Source organism: Nyctereutes procyonoides, unplaced genomic scaffold (assembly GCF_905146905.1).
Source record: "Nyctereutes procyonoides isolate TBG_1078 unplaced genomic scaffold, NYPRO_anot_genome, whole genome shotgun sequence".
NCBI classification, from domain to species: Eukaryota; Metazoa; Chordata; class Mammalia; order Carnivora; family Canidae; genus Nyctereutes; species Nyctereutes procyonoides.
In genome coordinates, this window is record NW_026575126.1 from 6,162,687 (window position 1) to 6,180,263 (window position 17,577).

Consider the following 17,577-nt stretch of genomic DNA (forward strand, 5'->3'; position numbering starts at 1 on the left):
ACTGGTAGAGTGCCCTATATTTTTTCTTGCCTAAATAAGTCCCATAGAGAATTTCTAGAAAAGGAAAAAAAATCTAAATCTCCTTTCTCAACAAACCTGTATTTCCCAACATAGTAGAACGATATTTAGAAAATACCATGGAGCCCCTTAGGAGCTGTGGCAAGAGGAGAGTTATTCCCATAGACATGAACATTCTTAAAGAGTAAGGTTGGTCATAAAATTTCTACTTCTGTCTTTGCTACCTTGAGTCTTTTTGATTAGTACATCCCTCTCCTCAACCCCTCCCCTCCCCAACCCTGGGCGCCCAGTGTGCTTGACGGCCTCCCTTTTCACTTTGACCTAAAGCACCTTTGCAACCCTCTCCCAATGCTGACCCACTAACCTGCCAAACAATCCTGTGTATTGACTAGTGAGCCCATAGTCTCTTCTATCCTTCCTGGAATGTAATAATAAAAGCATTAAATTTGGAGCCAGAGGCTTCCATCTGCCATTAGCCATATGACCCTGAGCAAGTTCTATAATTTCTCTGAGCCTCAGTTCCTCATTGCTCATAGGAAAATGACAACAGACCACAGAATTGTCTATAAAGAACTTTGTAAATTATAAAGTACTAGGGGAAATACTAAATTATTGACATGTGAATCAAAAGCTCTTTAAGGGAACTTTATTTCTGGGTATAATGTTTTAACTCATAGGGAGGATTTTTATGATAATGTCAGGTGATGCAGATAACTGATACAGGAGCTCGTTTGAGAGTGGAGAGGATCTTTCTGTGTCCTTTGAATAAACCTCAAAAGCAGGTGTCTCATCTTCCCACGTAACTCCATGTAGTACTCGGGTGCACAACTTAAAGTATATGTATCTCCAATAACAAACACTTATCCTCCAGTCTATTAGCAATCTACTAGCAGAGTGAATTACTGGGACATGCAAAGGACTAGGCTATTCGTGACTGCTTTAGTTTTAGTACTATCCTAACCAGATCCCTGAACAGTAAATTGTTCTGCATGCACATCCTAATGAGCACCAAGCTTCAAAGAGGTCCCACAGACATTTCAGCAAGAGGCCTTCATTTGGTACAAACTCCAGATTACTGCTGGAAGGCTGTTTTGTGTTTTTGAATGGCTGGAAAATATACTACCTTTTAAAACTGTAATTAACCATTGTTTTCTTAAGCATAAGTCATTGAATTTGGTCATATGCCACCTCTGGATTTGTTGATATAAATTTGTATTGGGGAATATTAATAGCAAATATAATCTACAATCCTTGTCCACACAAATTGCAGTAAATTACAGTTCACCAAATTGCTGTACTAAGAGGAAAATAGAAATGGTTGTGGATTTCAGAAAGCAAACATAGTATTCCAAAAATAATTACAGAGTTGTCACCTTAAAATATCCAGTTGTTTCTCAAAAGTGATGAGTATTAAGTAAAGACACTTTCATCCATGTTAGATTTCATTGACTTTACAGTTACCAATCTCTCCCCCTCGTCATCTACTTTTTGGTATTTATTTTAGAAAAGTTACTCCTTTTTCTTTATTTCTCTGAGGAGAAAAAGGTAATGTATACAAAATAATATGGAGACATTTATATGGATACACACATTTTATTGGCAGACAATTATATGCCCCTGAAGTTTGTGATTTTTAGCTAATAACATAATTAATTAACTATAGAGAATTTGCTGTATTTTAAGATCCTAGGAAACAAAGTCAGGTTTTTGTTTTGTTTTGTTTTGCTTTTGAAGTCATGCTCTTTAGAGCAAACTGAAGTTATTAGGAAACAGGTCTTTGCAGCTTCCACTGTCCTGTGCAAACTTTAGTTTTAAGAAAATTACTTTATGTATATACAAAGTATATGTAAATGCTCACATAATACACAAGTTTCCTATAAGGTTTGTATTGGGGGAAAGAAGAAACATATCCATTTCTCAACATAAAACTGAAAAAAAAAAAACCTTTAAAATCTATGTTTAGTCCTAAATAACCCTGAAAAAGAAAAAAAAAAAAAGATGACTGAGAAGATCTTGGAAGGCAACAAGTACACAAACATGGAAATTAAGAATTGTCCTCTAAAATAAAATTGTAATCAGAATGTTTATAAATAAAAGTCCACAGGTCTCTATGCTTTAATAACTTTCAGAGCTAAGGAGAAGTGATTCAAGTTTGATTCCAAAATCTTTTATAACCATTCTATACCATTATACAACCAAATTAAAAGTTCACCAAAAACTGATGAATCCTAGAGCATACTCAATTGTTTTATGTAAGCTCAACTCAGAGGGGAAAAGTCACAAGGGGTTGATTTTTAATGCTAATTTTGATTTCTAATGCTTACAATAAATTAAGTCAACCACCTTCTAAGTTCCGGACTGCCACACATGATCTAAACTGCTCTGTGGGGATAAAACACTTTAGAAGCTTATAATTCCTACAGAGTGTTTTGATTATTTTATACAAACTAAACTCCAACAGCAAAAAATTTCACAAGGGAAATTGTTGTGTGGTTTAAGGCCACATAATCTGGTTTCAACCCTTGTCTTTGCCTTGAGTAAAAGTCATACTCATTAACTTGAAACAATAAACTCAAACCTTAACATTTCTGGAAAGAATTCAATTCAGGACTTTGGCAGTATCAATGGTAAATATTACACACAGGCTCAATGTGATCTTATACAGATATACAGGACATGTAGGTAATGGAGGCAATGCCAAAGTTTTAAATGAGCAACAGATATATTACATATCACTGCCTTATATATAGGCATTGACCCTTCACACACACATGCAAAATTTCCTAGCTTTCTCAATACTGAATTAGAAGCTGTGGTAATAACTTAAGTATTTATTTAGAGAAGAAATATACAATGGAACTGGACTGGTATTAATTATATATGCATTAAGAAAAGCTGATCAATAAAAAATTTTAAAAAAGAAAGAAAAGGTTGGACCATGTAAAAATAGACTAAAAATTAACTACCCCTTTGGGGTTTATTTTTTATTTTTTATTTTTTTTATTTATGATAGTCACAGAGAGAGAGAGAGGCAGAGACATAGGCAGAGGGAGAAGCAGGCTCCATGAACCGGGAGCCCGACGTGGGATTCGATCCCGGGTCTCCAGGATCGCGCCCTGAGCCAAAGGCATGCGCCAAACCTCTGCGCCACCCAGGGATCCCCCCTTTGGGGTTTATAGTTGAAAAGTAATGACACCTGAAGTAAGCAATCTCCTAAAACCTTAGCTAAATGTGACGGAATTGAATTCAGCATTAATACAAGAGAAAAGAGAAAAAACAGACTTTTTTAAAATGGGAAATAGCATTCTTTTCTTTGTATAAAACTAATGTGAGTTAAATTTTAGTGGAGAGACAATTGGATGCAGCATATCAAAAAGAGAAGGAAACATTGTAAGAATAAGTAGAGGAAAAAAGAAAAGACCTAGAAAGCAGAGAGTCTCAGGAAGGAAGAAATTATGTACATATGACATAACAGTCTACAGCTTAGCACATATTTCACTCAGGAGTGTCTAAAACATAATCAGATAGTTTAACTCACTCAAACATAAAACAAGACGACTATGAACAGGCAAGAGAATAATGAAATGTGGTGGTTCCAGGCAGTTTTTCAAAATTATAACTCTCCCACACTAGCTATACATTTGCCTTTGTATGATTTGGAAATCACCAATTTAAGTGAAAGTTAATTTCTAACTTATGTCCTATGCCTTCGTAAAATCTTATCAGTTACTAAAAGAGTCTTTATATACTCCTTTAGCTTAATTAAATCTTTTCATGGCACATTCTGCTTTAAACTTTTGTTATTCTGGTCATTATCTCAATGTTCTTTATCCATCTAAAAAAAATTTACCATTGTCCTTTGCCTTTTTAATTTTATTTATTTATTTATTTACTAATTCTTAAAGGAAGATTACTTATTTATTTATTTGAGAGACAGACAGAGACAAAGAGCAGGGGAAAAGAGCAGAGAGAGAATCTTAAGCACACTGCATGCCCAGCATGGAACCTGTCACAGGGCTTGATCTCACAATCCTGAGGTCATGACCTGAGCCAGAATCAAGAGTTGTTTGCTTAATGGATGGAGCCACCCAGGTACTCCCTTTTGGCTTTTTAAAAAAAGTCATATCTAACATTTATCAAATGCTTACTGAGAGCTGGTCACTCATTCTATGTATCGTACCCTTTTTATCTTTATAATCCTCTTGACTACTTTCTGAGGCAGGTAATATTACTGTCTTCATCTCACAGATGAGAAGACTGAGGCTTAGAGTATTTCAGTAATTTACTTATGGTCAGCTAGCTGGTCAGTTGTAGAGCCAACACTCGTATCTGGGTCTCATTTGAATCCTTGGCCTGCATTCTTGGCCACTACCATCTGATGCCTTCTTCCCTTTTGTTACTTCAAAGCCCCGGGTAATCCCATCTCCACCACATATATCCTTTCTGCCAAAGTTGAAGTGTTCTTCCAGGCACAAAAAGAAAATCACACTTTTCAACTATATACCAAGACCAAGTGGGATTTAATCCAGGCATGTAAGGTTGCTTCAACATTCAAAAATTTATGTAACCCATTAACTTAACAGGCTAAAGAAGAAAAATCACATGATCATATCTCACAAGCTTGTAGATGCAAAAAATAAAAAATAAAAATAAAACAAAACAAGAACTTTCAGCAAACTTGGAATAGAGGAGAACTGCCTCAACTTGATAGAGAACATCTCAGAAAACCTACTGCTAACATCATCTCTAATGGTGAAAAATTAAAAGCTTTCCCACTACGACCAAGAACAAGGCAAGGATGTCCCCTCTTACCACTGCTTTTCAACAGTACTGGAAGTTATGGAAGTCCTAGCTAATGTAATTAGAGAAGAAAAGAAGAAAAAAAAGTCATAGAATTAAGAAGAAAGAATTAAAACTTTTTTTTCACACATGATATGACTGTCAGTGTGGAAAAGCCCAAAGAATCAACCAAAAAAAAAAAAAAACCTCCTGGAACTAATAAGCAATTACAGCAAGGTGGCAAGATACCAAGTTAACATATATAAATCATTCATTTTCTTATATACTAGCCATGAGCAATTGGAATTTGAAATTAAAAACACAATATCATTATCAGTCCCCAAAATGAAATAGATTTAGGCATAAATCTAACAAAATATATACAATATCTATATAAGGAAGACTGCAAAGCTGTTATGCAAGAGATCAAAGGACTAAAACTTGGATAGATATTTCATATTCATGAATAAGAAGACTCAATATTATCACAATGTCATAATTCTTCCTAAATTCATAGATTAAACACAGTTCCAATAAAAATCCCAGCAAATTATTTTATGAATATCTGATTTATGACACCAAATAAACAACACAATATTGTCTCTTTATAACACATGGTGTTGGAACAACTGGACAACCACATGCAAAAAATGAATTTAGACACAGACCTTGCACTCTTGACAAAGATCAATTCAAAATGGATGATAGGTCCACATGCAAAATGCAAAACTGTAAAACTCCTAGAAGATAACACAGGAGAAAATCTAGATGACCTTGGGTTTGCTGATGACTTTTTTAGATACAACCCCAAACGCAGGATCCATGAAAGAAATATTTAATGAACTAGACATTATTAAAATTAAAAACTTCTGCTCTGTGAGACACAGTTAGGAGAAGGAAAAGACAAGCCACAGAGTGGGAGAAAATATTTGCAAACAGAGTCTGATAATGAACTGATATGAAAATATACAAAAATTCTTAAAACTCAACACGAAGAAAAAAAACTATTTAAAAATCAGAGCTTAATAGAAACCATACCAAAGAACAAAAATAGATGCCAAATAAGCATATGAAAAGATACTCCACATCACATGTCATCAGGGAAATGCAAATTAAAACAACAATGATGTATCGCTACACACCTATTAGAATGGCCCAAATCCAAAACACTGACAAAACCAAACCCTGTTGAGGATTTGGAGCAACAGAAATTGTCATTCGTTGCTGGTGGAAATACAAAATGGAACAGCCACTTTGGAAGACAGTTTGGTAGCTTCCTATAAAATTAAACATACTCTCTTACCATACATCCCAGCAATGTGCCCTTGCTATTTACCCAAACGAGCTGACAACTTTGTACACAGAAGAGCCTGCACATCGCTGTGTATAGACGTTTTCTCCACAACTGCCACAATTTGAAAGCAATCAAAATGTCCCTCAGTAGGTGAATGGATAAATGAACTGATTTATCCATACGATGGATTCAATAGTGAAAAGAAATGGGCTGAGTCTGAAAAATATAAGGAAGAATCTTAGATGCATATTCTAAATGGAAAAAGCCAATGTGACACATACCACACAACGCCAATTATGTGACATTCCGGAAAAGGTAAATAATATGGAGATTACAAAGATCAGTGTTTGCCAGAGGTTGGAGGATGGAGGGTTAATAGGCAGAGGACAGGGGATTTTTAGGGCACTGAAACCATTCCATGGGATACTACAGCGGTGGAGAGATGTCGTTGAACATTTATTAGAACCTGAAGAGGTATGACTCAAGAGTGAACTCTAGTGTAAACTACGGACTTTGGGTGATCATGACGTGTCAACGTAGACTCACCAATTATAGCAAATGCACCAGTGGTATGTGGTACATTGAGTGTTGGGGGAGTTGTGAGTGTGTGGGGGGAGAGGGGGCACATGAAAACTCTGTCCTTTCTACTTAATTTTGCTGTGAATGTAAAACTGCTCTAAGAAGTAAAGCAAGGAGCTGAATTATTCAATGAAGAGAGGGATCTTCTCTCAATTGCTTATAAAAATGCTGTAGGAGCCCATAGGTCATCTTGGAGGGTCGTCTCAAGTATTGGGCAAAAGATGGAAGGTGCTGAGAATGACAGCAGATGGCTCGAGAATCCAGAGAGAAAATTGAGACTGAGCTAATAGATGTCTGCCATGATGGACAGTCTCTTTTGGAAAAGTGTTTGATCCCCAGTGCTTCACAAGCAAGCCTGTCTTCTATTTGAATATGAAAGGAGACTACTACTATGACTTGGCCAGGGTTTCCGCTGGTGAGGGTATGAAGGAGATTGTGGATCAGTCACAAGAAGCACACCAAGAAGCTTTTGAAATCAGCAAAAAGGAAATACCAACACATCCTATCAGATTGGGTCTGGCCATTAACTTCTTTGTGTCCTAGTATGAGGTTCTGAACTCCCCGGGGAAAGCCTGCTGTCTTGCAAAGACAGCTTTTGATGGAGCCGTTGCTCAACTTGACACATTGAGTGAAAAGCCTACCAAGATGGCATGCTTGGGGTGCCTGGGTGGCTCGGTCGGCTAATCATCTGACTTTGGCTCAATTCATAACCTTGGGGTCCTGGAATCGAGCCCTGTCAGGATCCCCACTCAGCAGGAAGTCTGCTTGCTCCCTCTCCCTCTGCCCCTTCCCCTGCTTGTGCTCTCTCTCTCCCTCTTTATCCCTCTCAAATAAATAAAATCTTTAAATAATAATAATTTTAAAAAGACAGCATGCTAATAATGTAATTACTGAGAGACAACTTGACATCGTGGACATCGGCTACCCAAGAAGATGGAGTTGAATTGAAGCAGGAGAAGGATGGGAAAATTAACCAGCCTTCTAACTTTTGTCTGCCTCATTCTAAAATTTACGCACTAGACCGTTTGTCATCTATGTGGTCCCACAAATAGTTTTTTTGTTTATGATTTATGACAGGTTTATGTTATTTCTATTTGAATTTCTATTCTTCTCAAGTAGTTTTTAGGTTTCATATTAAGGGAGTAGAGCCAGTGAACAGTTAGGGAGTTCCCTGTTTTCATCTTGAGGTCCCCAGTATGGGATGTGGAACTTGTATACTGGTTATAAGTGTTTGGCATAGTCCTGTTGGTACATTGTGGCTTCGCAAAGGCCGGTGTTGAAACTGCTTCCACTTCTAAGCAGAGAAAACTGCCTATGTGTTGGTTTGTCCTGATGAGGAATAAAAAGGAATACCTGGTTCTAGACACTGTAACTGAAGTTTGGAGCACTTACAAGGCTGTGGTAGAAATCGGTATCCCATGGATATTACAGTGTTGAACCACGTGAACCTGTTGAATACTCATTCTCATTGGGCACACCTTTGACTACAATCCCAGAAGTGTTCCTTTCACTGTGACCCAATCAACTCTGGATAAGGGCAGAAATGGTTCATTTTTCATTATTTGTAAAATTCCCTGCTGTTTGCTTGTATTATTTTTGCTACATTCATTTGATTTGTATTTAAATGTTTTAGGCAACCTAAGAACAAATGTACAAGTAAAAATGTAGTAAAAATGAATTGCTTAATATCAATTACTTTATTACTTTTTGTTGTGTATCAAGCACAACAGCAAAACAAAAATCTCATGGATTTAACTTTTTTTTTTAGTTAGTTGTTTTCAGATTTTTTTTTCTTTCTTGATTCTTTTTTTTTTTTTGATACTTGCCTAATAATATGCATGTGGTGCACAAATACTTAACAGGGAAATAACTAGCTTTGTTTAATGTCTTATGAAATTTTCATGAACAAGCCAAGTATAATTCTAGAGAACACATATATTAAGTCCCTCTAAGTGGAATAAAAGTTTATGAATGGACTTTTCAACTACTTTCTCTACAGGTTTTCATGTAAATCAGTCTTTCAGTTCCTAAATTTCTCTAAAGGAAATTGTACATTTTTGGAAATTTATTCCTTATTCTCTGTTGGCAGCTAATGGACTTCTACCAAGTTTAAATATAAAGTTTATTATAACAACAAGGTATAAACTCTTCAGGACAAAGAGAACAGGAAAGGAAACAAAGTTTTGAAAGATGCAAAAAGATGGAATAAATAGCAACTGACTCAATAAGTTAGAGAAAGTTGACATCCGACTACCTGGAAAGAGATATGTCAATGAAAAAATAAGCACATTTGTTCTACTAGACTCTAGAAAGATTCAGGTATTAGGAGTGACTTCAGGTGACTTTGAAGACTAAGGGTAAAGTAGGGTGAGCACAAGAGGTTTGAGTCTTGTGTGATACAAAAGGAGGCACAGAGAGGATAGGAAACTAGCTGCTAATTACAAAGTATTTAAGAGGCATAAATAGGGCATAAACCTACTTATTTCAAATTCAACTCAAAGCCTCCCTTTATATAGTGAGTCTGTAATGGGAGCATTTAGATGTTCTCTCCCAGCCTACATCCCCTCCCACCAAGACGAAATAAGACAGGAGATTGACTCAGAAAGGCTCTGGTTTGAGGGACACACTGAGAAAGACGTGCACTCCAGGATATAGGAAGTCTAAAACAAAAGAAAGTATCCCCAGGATAAAGATAAAGACAGATCCCAAGAAAACTATGGTATCATTGATTCAGAAAGCAATTAATACAATTTCAGATATTATATTGATTTTAATATTTATCATATTTATTTAATACAGATTAGAAAGATGAAAAATCCAAGAGAGATGCTTCTAAGGGAAAAAAGTAGAACTTATCTATTACCTATGAGGTTTAACAGTAACAAGAGGAGAATCAGTGCTTAGAAAGAAAGCTTGGGCTAAATGAGCAACGTGTACATAGAAAAGTAGGCAAAAATAAAAAACATGATAGCTAACTCGAAGAAAAACAGAGAGTTGTTTTGTTAAATGCAACAAACTATTGTAGGGGGATCAATTGTGATTAAATGTATACAGTCCTAATAATTAAATATAAAATTATTTAATAAAAAAATAGGAGAGTGAAAAAAATTTTTAATCATAAAGTTTAAGAAAGCTAAAGTCTCATATTCCATAGTAAAAATCAATAACTAATATAAAAATCAATATAGTGATAAATTAAAGCAATATAAATATCTGAATCAACATGATAGAGGCACCTGGGTGGCTCCATTGGTTAAGCAGCTGCCTTCAGTTCAGGTCACGATCTCAGGATCCTCAGCTGGAGCCCCACATCGGACTCCCTGCTCAGTGGGGAGTCTGCTTCTCCCTCTCCTTTTGCTTCCTCCCCTGTTCATTCTCTTTCTCTCTCTCAAATAAATAAATAAAAACTTTAAAAAAATAAATCAATATGATAAATATCAAAATCAATATCTAAAATTGGAACATCAAAAATTTACAGGACGGCATGCTATTTGGATAGTTAGTTCTCAATATAATTCCTGAAAAAGGAGCTCACAAATATAAGATACAAAATGAAAACCCAAAAAAGCAGCAAAAAGAGTAAATTTGCCTCTAAGGCGCAGGAATTAGGGAGCAAGAGATACTGAAAACAAGAATGTTCTTTTTCATCATAAATCAGGTAACCATATATCCCGTTTTTCTCTGAAATGTCCTGTTTTATTCCTGTTTTCCCAGTGTCCTATCCAATTAGCAACCCTCTTTCATTTTCAAAAGTGTATAACAAATTAAATGTTCACCCTAATTACAAGATTTGTAGAATTACTTTACTTCTAAACTATGCACATTTATTACTATTATAAATACATTTTAAGTGAGGCTTTGAGTTGAAGTTGAAATAAGTAGGTTTATGTCCTATTTAAGCCTCTCAAATACTTTGTGATTAGCGGCTAGTTTCTTAATCTCTCTATGCCTCCTTTTGTATCACATCTGCAAAATAAGGATTATAGAAGTTCCTATGACATAGATTTGATATAAAGATTGAATAGGCCACTTTGCACAGTGTTTTGCACTTAACCGATGCTCAATAAACCTATTATTGTGTTAAATGTCTATGAAATTTGAGTGGATTCAGAATGAATCTATTTCCTCATAGTGGATTTTCATCTAGGCCTTTAATGTTGTAATTGGAAATTAGTGAAAAGTTTAAAGTTACATTCTTTTTCTTAAGTTTATGAAACATATTGAATAAGGTCTCTCTCTGCAGGAGTGTTTGAAGAAATGGCCAAATTTGGAACTTTTTATTACAAAGTAAAGAGCCAATAAAACTACAGACATTTAGTTCATTCAGATGTTTTTTTTTTAAATCTTCAGATCATAATTAGAGAAATAAATATGTTGCTTATTTTCAGAGCATAATTTTCCCTATACATTTGTCTATTAATCTTCATTTACTACTTGGGAGCACTTTTTGGACAAATAACGGTGTATAATCACAGACTGCTAGCTATTTTGGAAGTCTGGCTGACTTTCCACATTCTGTGGGATCCTGGGACTACAGCACTCTAAGAGATCTATATTCTATGGGTTAATCAGACATGTAAACAGTCTCAAGAAAACGCATCTAAATATCCTAGGCAATGTTTCCAACATTATTTCATAAGTCTCCTATCAAGAGCTAGCATTTTTTTATAGGTCAACAGGATTAAATAGGTCATTTTTACGACTTTAGAGGACTTTTATAACATCGCCCAATATCCTTATAGTTATTTCAGTAAATTGCTTGATTTAAAGACAATGTTTAATTAAGCTGCTCCTGTGCTTTAAACCTTACATTCTAATTTTTCATGTTTCATTTTCCCAAATTTTATTCATTTGAAGTCTCACTTCCCAAAAGTCTTTTGCAAGAATTCCAGTTTATATTCCAGTCTCCCTTCCTTAAACTCAACTGCCATTTTAACAGTTGGGGACTTTTTTTTTTTTTGGTTATATAATAGATTCTTTATAGATTTTTTTTCCAGTTATACTGAACCATAACTTACAAATAAGGTCATAATATATTGAAGTGTACAAAGTGATGATTTGATATATGTCTACCTTAGGAAACGATTTTCACAATCACGTTAATTAAATGCACCACTTCACACAGTTACCTATTTTTTTTTGGTACAAATTTATTTTTTTTAAGATTTATTTATTTGAGAGAGAGAAAGCACAAGACAGGGAAGTGTAAAGGGAGAGGAAGAGAGAAACTTCAGCAGACTCCACGCTTAACACCGGCCTGATGCGGGGCTGACCTCATGACCCTGAGATCACAACCTGAATCAAAACCAAGAGTCAGATACTTAACTGACTGTGCCACCCAAGTGCCCTTTTTTAAAATTTAAAATTAGTGACCTTATACTCATAGCATTACCATAAAATCATGCAACTTTTTTTTTTGAGGAAGCATTCAAAAACTTAATACACACAGATGAAAGTTAATCTCTTGAAAGTAGTCACTTTGGGATTCAGTCCCTGTTCAACATTGCTGCCATCTATAGTACTATACAACCAATAATACATTTTTTGCATAGTGACAGTAATCATGAATTCTTTTTCTCCAATGATGAAATTTATTTTGCAAATCAGTACTTATTTGTCACCAAATCTAGTACCAAAGCAAGTGAGTAAGCACAAAAGTATCCGGACTATTTTATAGCTTAGTTTCTAATACAATTGCTGAAAAGGGAGCTCCTCATTTTTTTTTAAACGTAGTAAGTTTAAGTCCACTACTGTTTTGACATTGTTGCAGTCCTTACTTATTTTTTATATCATTTTAGGATTGTTTGTTGGTTTTAGTCTCATATCTGCCCCCTACACTTCTCAGTACTATGTAAAATGAAGACACATGATGGGCACTCAACCAATGTCTATAATATTGAAACTTCTCTGCCCTTCTTTCTGTAGGAGGCAACCAGCAATCAGAAAGAGACATAATAAAAACCACCTGGGCAACTCCAACCAACTTAGAGCCCCCAGGTTGAAATTAGTGGTTCCATTTCCATCAAAAAATTCTTTTTTGTTTGTTTCTTTTCTTCCATTTTTAGAAGCAAAGACACCCATTCAAATACCTGGTAAAAAAAAATTCTAGACAGGTCTAGGTTTCCAGTTCCAGAAAACTAAGATATAGCTGCTGGTACATTACGGCCAGATTCTCTTGGCTTTACCTCCTGTACAAATAAATCCATCTACTGCTGTGCTTGGCGATGCGACAAAAACAGCTGCAGAGGGGGGCAAAACCTATCCTGGCACAGGCTCTGGGCTGATTCCCTTCGTTAAAGACTCTCATCTTTCTAGGATATGGGCCCTCCTAGGCTGACAGGACAAGGCAAGGTAGCAGGGATGGAAGGAGAGGAGAGTCGCTCGCTGACCCTTGATTGAGCTCTGCTTGCAGCTGTCCCCAACTTCTGTAATATGGTAACCTTTTCTACTCTTGCCCCAGAGATTCCTGTGGGAATGGGACTTCCTGAGCCATAATCCTACAAATGGGAAGAGACGTTACAGGCTCAAATAACTCGGAAATGGGAGGAAGGAAGAGAAGAGAAAAGAGAAGAAAAAGAGGTCAAGAAAAATGAAAGAAAAAGCCAGATAAAGGAGGGCTATCAGGGCAGATCTGAGAAGATCAGATAACTAGAAACTAGGTGTGCGTTTGTTTTGTTTTGTTTTAATTGGGAAAATGTCCGAAAATTCAGATGAATTTAGTCAGTCACAAGAGGATTTTTTCCAACCACCTTATATCCTAGCTACACTCAACATAGTGTGTCCACACCTCTGCCTAGGTCAGGGCTTAGGAGCATGGACATTCTCTAAGTCTACTACTTCCTAGATGTATGACAATTACTTCTCTGTTTGTAATTTTCCTATCTGTAAAATGGGATGATTACAGTGCCAACCATACAGGATTATTGTGAAAATTAAATAGGTGAATGCATGTAAAACAAGAGTTTTCTGTCGTATATGACATATAGTGCACACTCCAATTTTCCTTGCTCTATTTTGACGGTACCAGTGAATAGCTTCTGACAATTAAGTCACTCGGTAGAGGTGACCCAACTCACCAGGCATATTCATTTATTTATAAATATTCATTATAAGTATTCATTTATATGTATTGCTCACACTTCTCCTATCTTCAAATACCTGGGTTTACCTCTTTATCTCAACCTATCAAAACCTATCATTCTTCAAGCACCTATCAGTTTCATAAATGCTTGTTCCATCTCCTCTGTAAAAACCATCCCTGATCTCACCTGGGAATTCTTAGAACATTTAATATCTGTAAGTTTGGCACTTAGTGGTTCACATACCAGCATAGTCTACGTGGTATCGTTTGCAAAGCAGTGACAGCTGGCTACTACCAGTTACTGATGAGCTTCTCAGAGCCTGTCTCATATTAGGAAGGGAAGAAGAGAATGGCTAAAGAATATACGTAGCGACTCCATGCCAAAGTATTTCTTATATCTTTGTCTAATACAAAGTATGCAGGCCTTCAGTGCTGAAAGACCCTCCTTTTTTTGTTTTGTTTTGTTTTGTTTTGTTTTGTTTTGTTTTGTTTTGAGAATCCCTTGAAGGATGAAGTCTCTGAATGGTGGTAGGAAGAGGAATAAGTGATCTCGCACAAATTGCCAAGGGAGGTAGAAATACCCAGAATAACTCAACTGGATCCTCAGTCCACAATTATAACTGTTAAAAGATGTCACTAAATGGGCTTTGTGAAGTCAGACAGAACAGGGAATCTTCCTCGGCCTTCTATTTACTAGCTGTGCAATTCCAGAAAATATGACGTTCACTTTCCTCATTTGTAAGGTTAGGGTAACAAAGTCTTCTTCATAAGGTAGCTGTGACATTTGCAGAACTTGCTACGGTGCCTAGTCAAGTATTCATTCTACAAATGTCATTTCCTTCCCTCTTTCCAAGAATCAGTAAAGGCAGAAAACACCAAACCATTTCAAATGAAGTCTTATCAACCACTTTATAGCCAGTTTTTCACAGTGTGTCTTTTAAATTCAAAGAGCCACAAAAAGTCACATTACACACGGCTGTGATTAAATTAGATGCTATTCTGAAGGATCATGCTCCCAAGAGCATGTCTCAGCATGCACAATTTAAAAACACACCCACAATAGGTTGGAGGAATAAAAGGAATAGGTCACAAATAGTTTTATTTTCTCTTTTTAGCGTTGTTGTCACTGTTTTTTTGCTTACTTGCTTTCTAATAGTTTCCCAGGCCTTCAATGAGTTTGGTCAATTTTCACATAACCTTTTTGCTGTGTGCATCTTAAGTATAATGGAAGGAAAACAAAGAATTTGAAGTTCTAAAATATATATATTTTTAAATGGGAAGTTCCTTCTTAGCTGGGATTTATTTATCAAGTCATTTACTGGAAGGGACTTGTGAACTAGAGGAACAGAGGCAACCCTTTAACTATAGTGTCAATGTTTCCTGTGGAAATACTCGTCATTGTAATTTTCTGTCAGGAGGGTAATACTTTATTGCCCAAAATGAGGGTGGTCTATGCATGGTCTTTTCCATCTGTTAGGTAGACAAAATTAATGCTTCTGGGTCAAACTCAGAGAAAACTGTGATTAATAAAACTAGTAAGATTCAAGATATGTGAAAGTCAGTGCATGGCTAGCATAGCCCTGGAATCAGACAGACAGGTATGACCCCTCTAGCCAGATGGTCAATGTGAGCAGAATGAAACATAGTTAAATGATTGAGACAGTGACCAGGCAAAGGTCCTGTGATCTATGCTTATGGGGTATGTAACTAAAAAACATACAACCTTGATAGTGGACGGGAATAAAAAGAGTCCTGTAAACATAATGCATAAATGTGTAGATATGGAGAAAAATGAAAAAAGCATAAGTAAATGTGGGCCAGAAACAAGAGCATCCACCACAAGTGCTGCAGGAACAGAAAAGACTCAGAAAAGTGTTGGCCCTATAAGAAGAGAATTTTCACTCCCTCATTCATTCATTCATTCAACAAGTATGTATTGAGCATCAAGCATATGTTAGGTAAATAAAGCTACAAAGATGAAAAGACAATCCTTGCTGATAGTGAGGAGGGAAACACATCTAGTGAGGATTAGGAGGAAGGAACTCTAGTCTGCCTAGGATAATGTTGTATTTTTACAGAAACCAGCTGTCTAAAGAGTTTTCTTAGCAGATGTAGGAGAGGTGGGCTCTAGCAAAGAGGAACAATATGTTCAAAGTTTCAATAATGTAAAAAAAAAGTAATCAATTTGAGAGGAACCTAAGTTGGTACATAATAGCTAGGATATGATATTCAACGGAAGCTACCTAGATGATAAGGCCAGATTGAAACATAAGGGCTACAATCTGAAGAGCCTTGAATGTCAAGCAGAGAAGTTTAGATTTTATGTAATCGGTATTGAGGAACAATTAAAATTTTCAAGCGTAAGAGTAAGCAGGTCAGATTTTTATGGTAGAAATGTCATTCTGATAGAAATGGAGATGAAGAAGGGCGAGGAGGCCAGCGAGGAGGTTATAACAATAGTAATGGGATGCTAGGTATACGGAGGTTAAGAGTTGAACCCAATAAAAAGTAAAGGGCTGAGAATGAAAAGGACAGATTTTAGGCAACAGTATTGATAGTATACATGTGTGGAGGAGAATGAAGGACCCCCCAAAAAAGTCCATATTCAGGCATGGGCAACTGGTGGTAGCTGGGGCTGTTCACCAAAGTAGGAAAAACTGGAGAAAAAGCATGTTTCAAGAAAGACAACATACAAGCTTAGTTTTCAATAGATTATATTTATTTATATATCATATATATTTATATATATTATATATTTGTTTATATATTATATATTTATTCATATATTATATGTATTTATAATATATATTTATATATTAATTATATATTTATAATTAGGTCTATGCAGAAATAATTCTATAAGCCCCCTACATGATAGAGAGGTGAGAACTGAAAGAAACCAGATAATGAAGATACTAAAGATTGAAAAGAGGATAGAAACAGACCTATCTGTACTAAGTAAGAGTTCTTATTAAAAATGAATGAACAAAAACAAAATTCACTAAATGCGCTCTGACTAGATAACACTGATGGGGGACTTCATATAGGAGATGAGGTGCAGGATTCTCACGGCTAAGGAACAAAGCCCGCCAGCTTCTGCATCAAGCTCCACCAGTGCCAAGAACTTGACTGCTTGCATTCACTGGCACCACCATTGCCAGGGCTACTCATGCCTGCAAAACACATCCTGGAAAATCATCACCACTCCTGCTCCTACCACCTTCACCAGCAAAACTGGAAACTTCACTTACAGCATCTCCCTCAAGAGCCTAAGTCAAAGGTAACTTAAATGCAAGGGAAACTTGGAATTTTAGTTCTGACATATCCCTTGGAGAAGGGGGATAAGAAGGGGGGAAAGAGGCTCAACTTAGACCAAAGTGGAGAAGGGGGGAGGGGGAAAGAGGCTCAACTTAGACCAAAGTGAACAACAGAACGAATGGATCAGAGAGGTTAAAAAGGGATTGTAACTCTGAGACTAGAAACAGATTTTTAACTCTGTGGAGAGGAATTAGCAGATTTAACAATAAAAACAATCTATTCCATTTGATTCAATCTAATCAAATCTATCATGAGTTTAGCGACTATTCGATGCCGCACGCTGTATATACACTATTTCTAAACGTCATAATAACCCTCTATGGCACGTATAACTATCTTCATGTTATAACTGACAAAATAAGATTCACAGAAGTGAAATAACCAATATCACAGAGCTGGTATCTGGCTAAGCCAAGGCCTGTGTGCAAGTCAGCCTAATTCCTCATCCTCTCCATGCTCTTCTTTCAGAACACCATCAACATAGAATATCGGCAGTTAGGTAGACATT

General features: G+C 36.2%; 1 pseudogene; it reads left to right on the forward strand.

Moving 5' to 3' along the window:
- Nucleotides 1-6,614: 6,614 nt before the first annotated feature.
- LOC129519334 (14-3-3 protein zeta/delta-like) lies at nucleotides 6,615-13,069 on the forward strand (annotated as a pseudogene).
- Nucleotides 13,070-17,577: the final 4,508 nt, after the last annotated feature.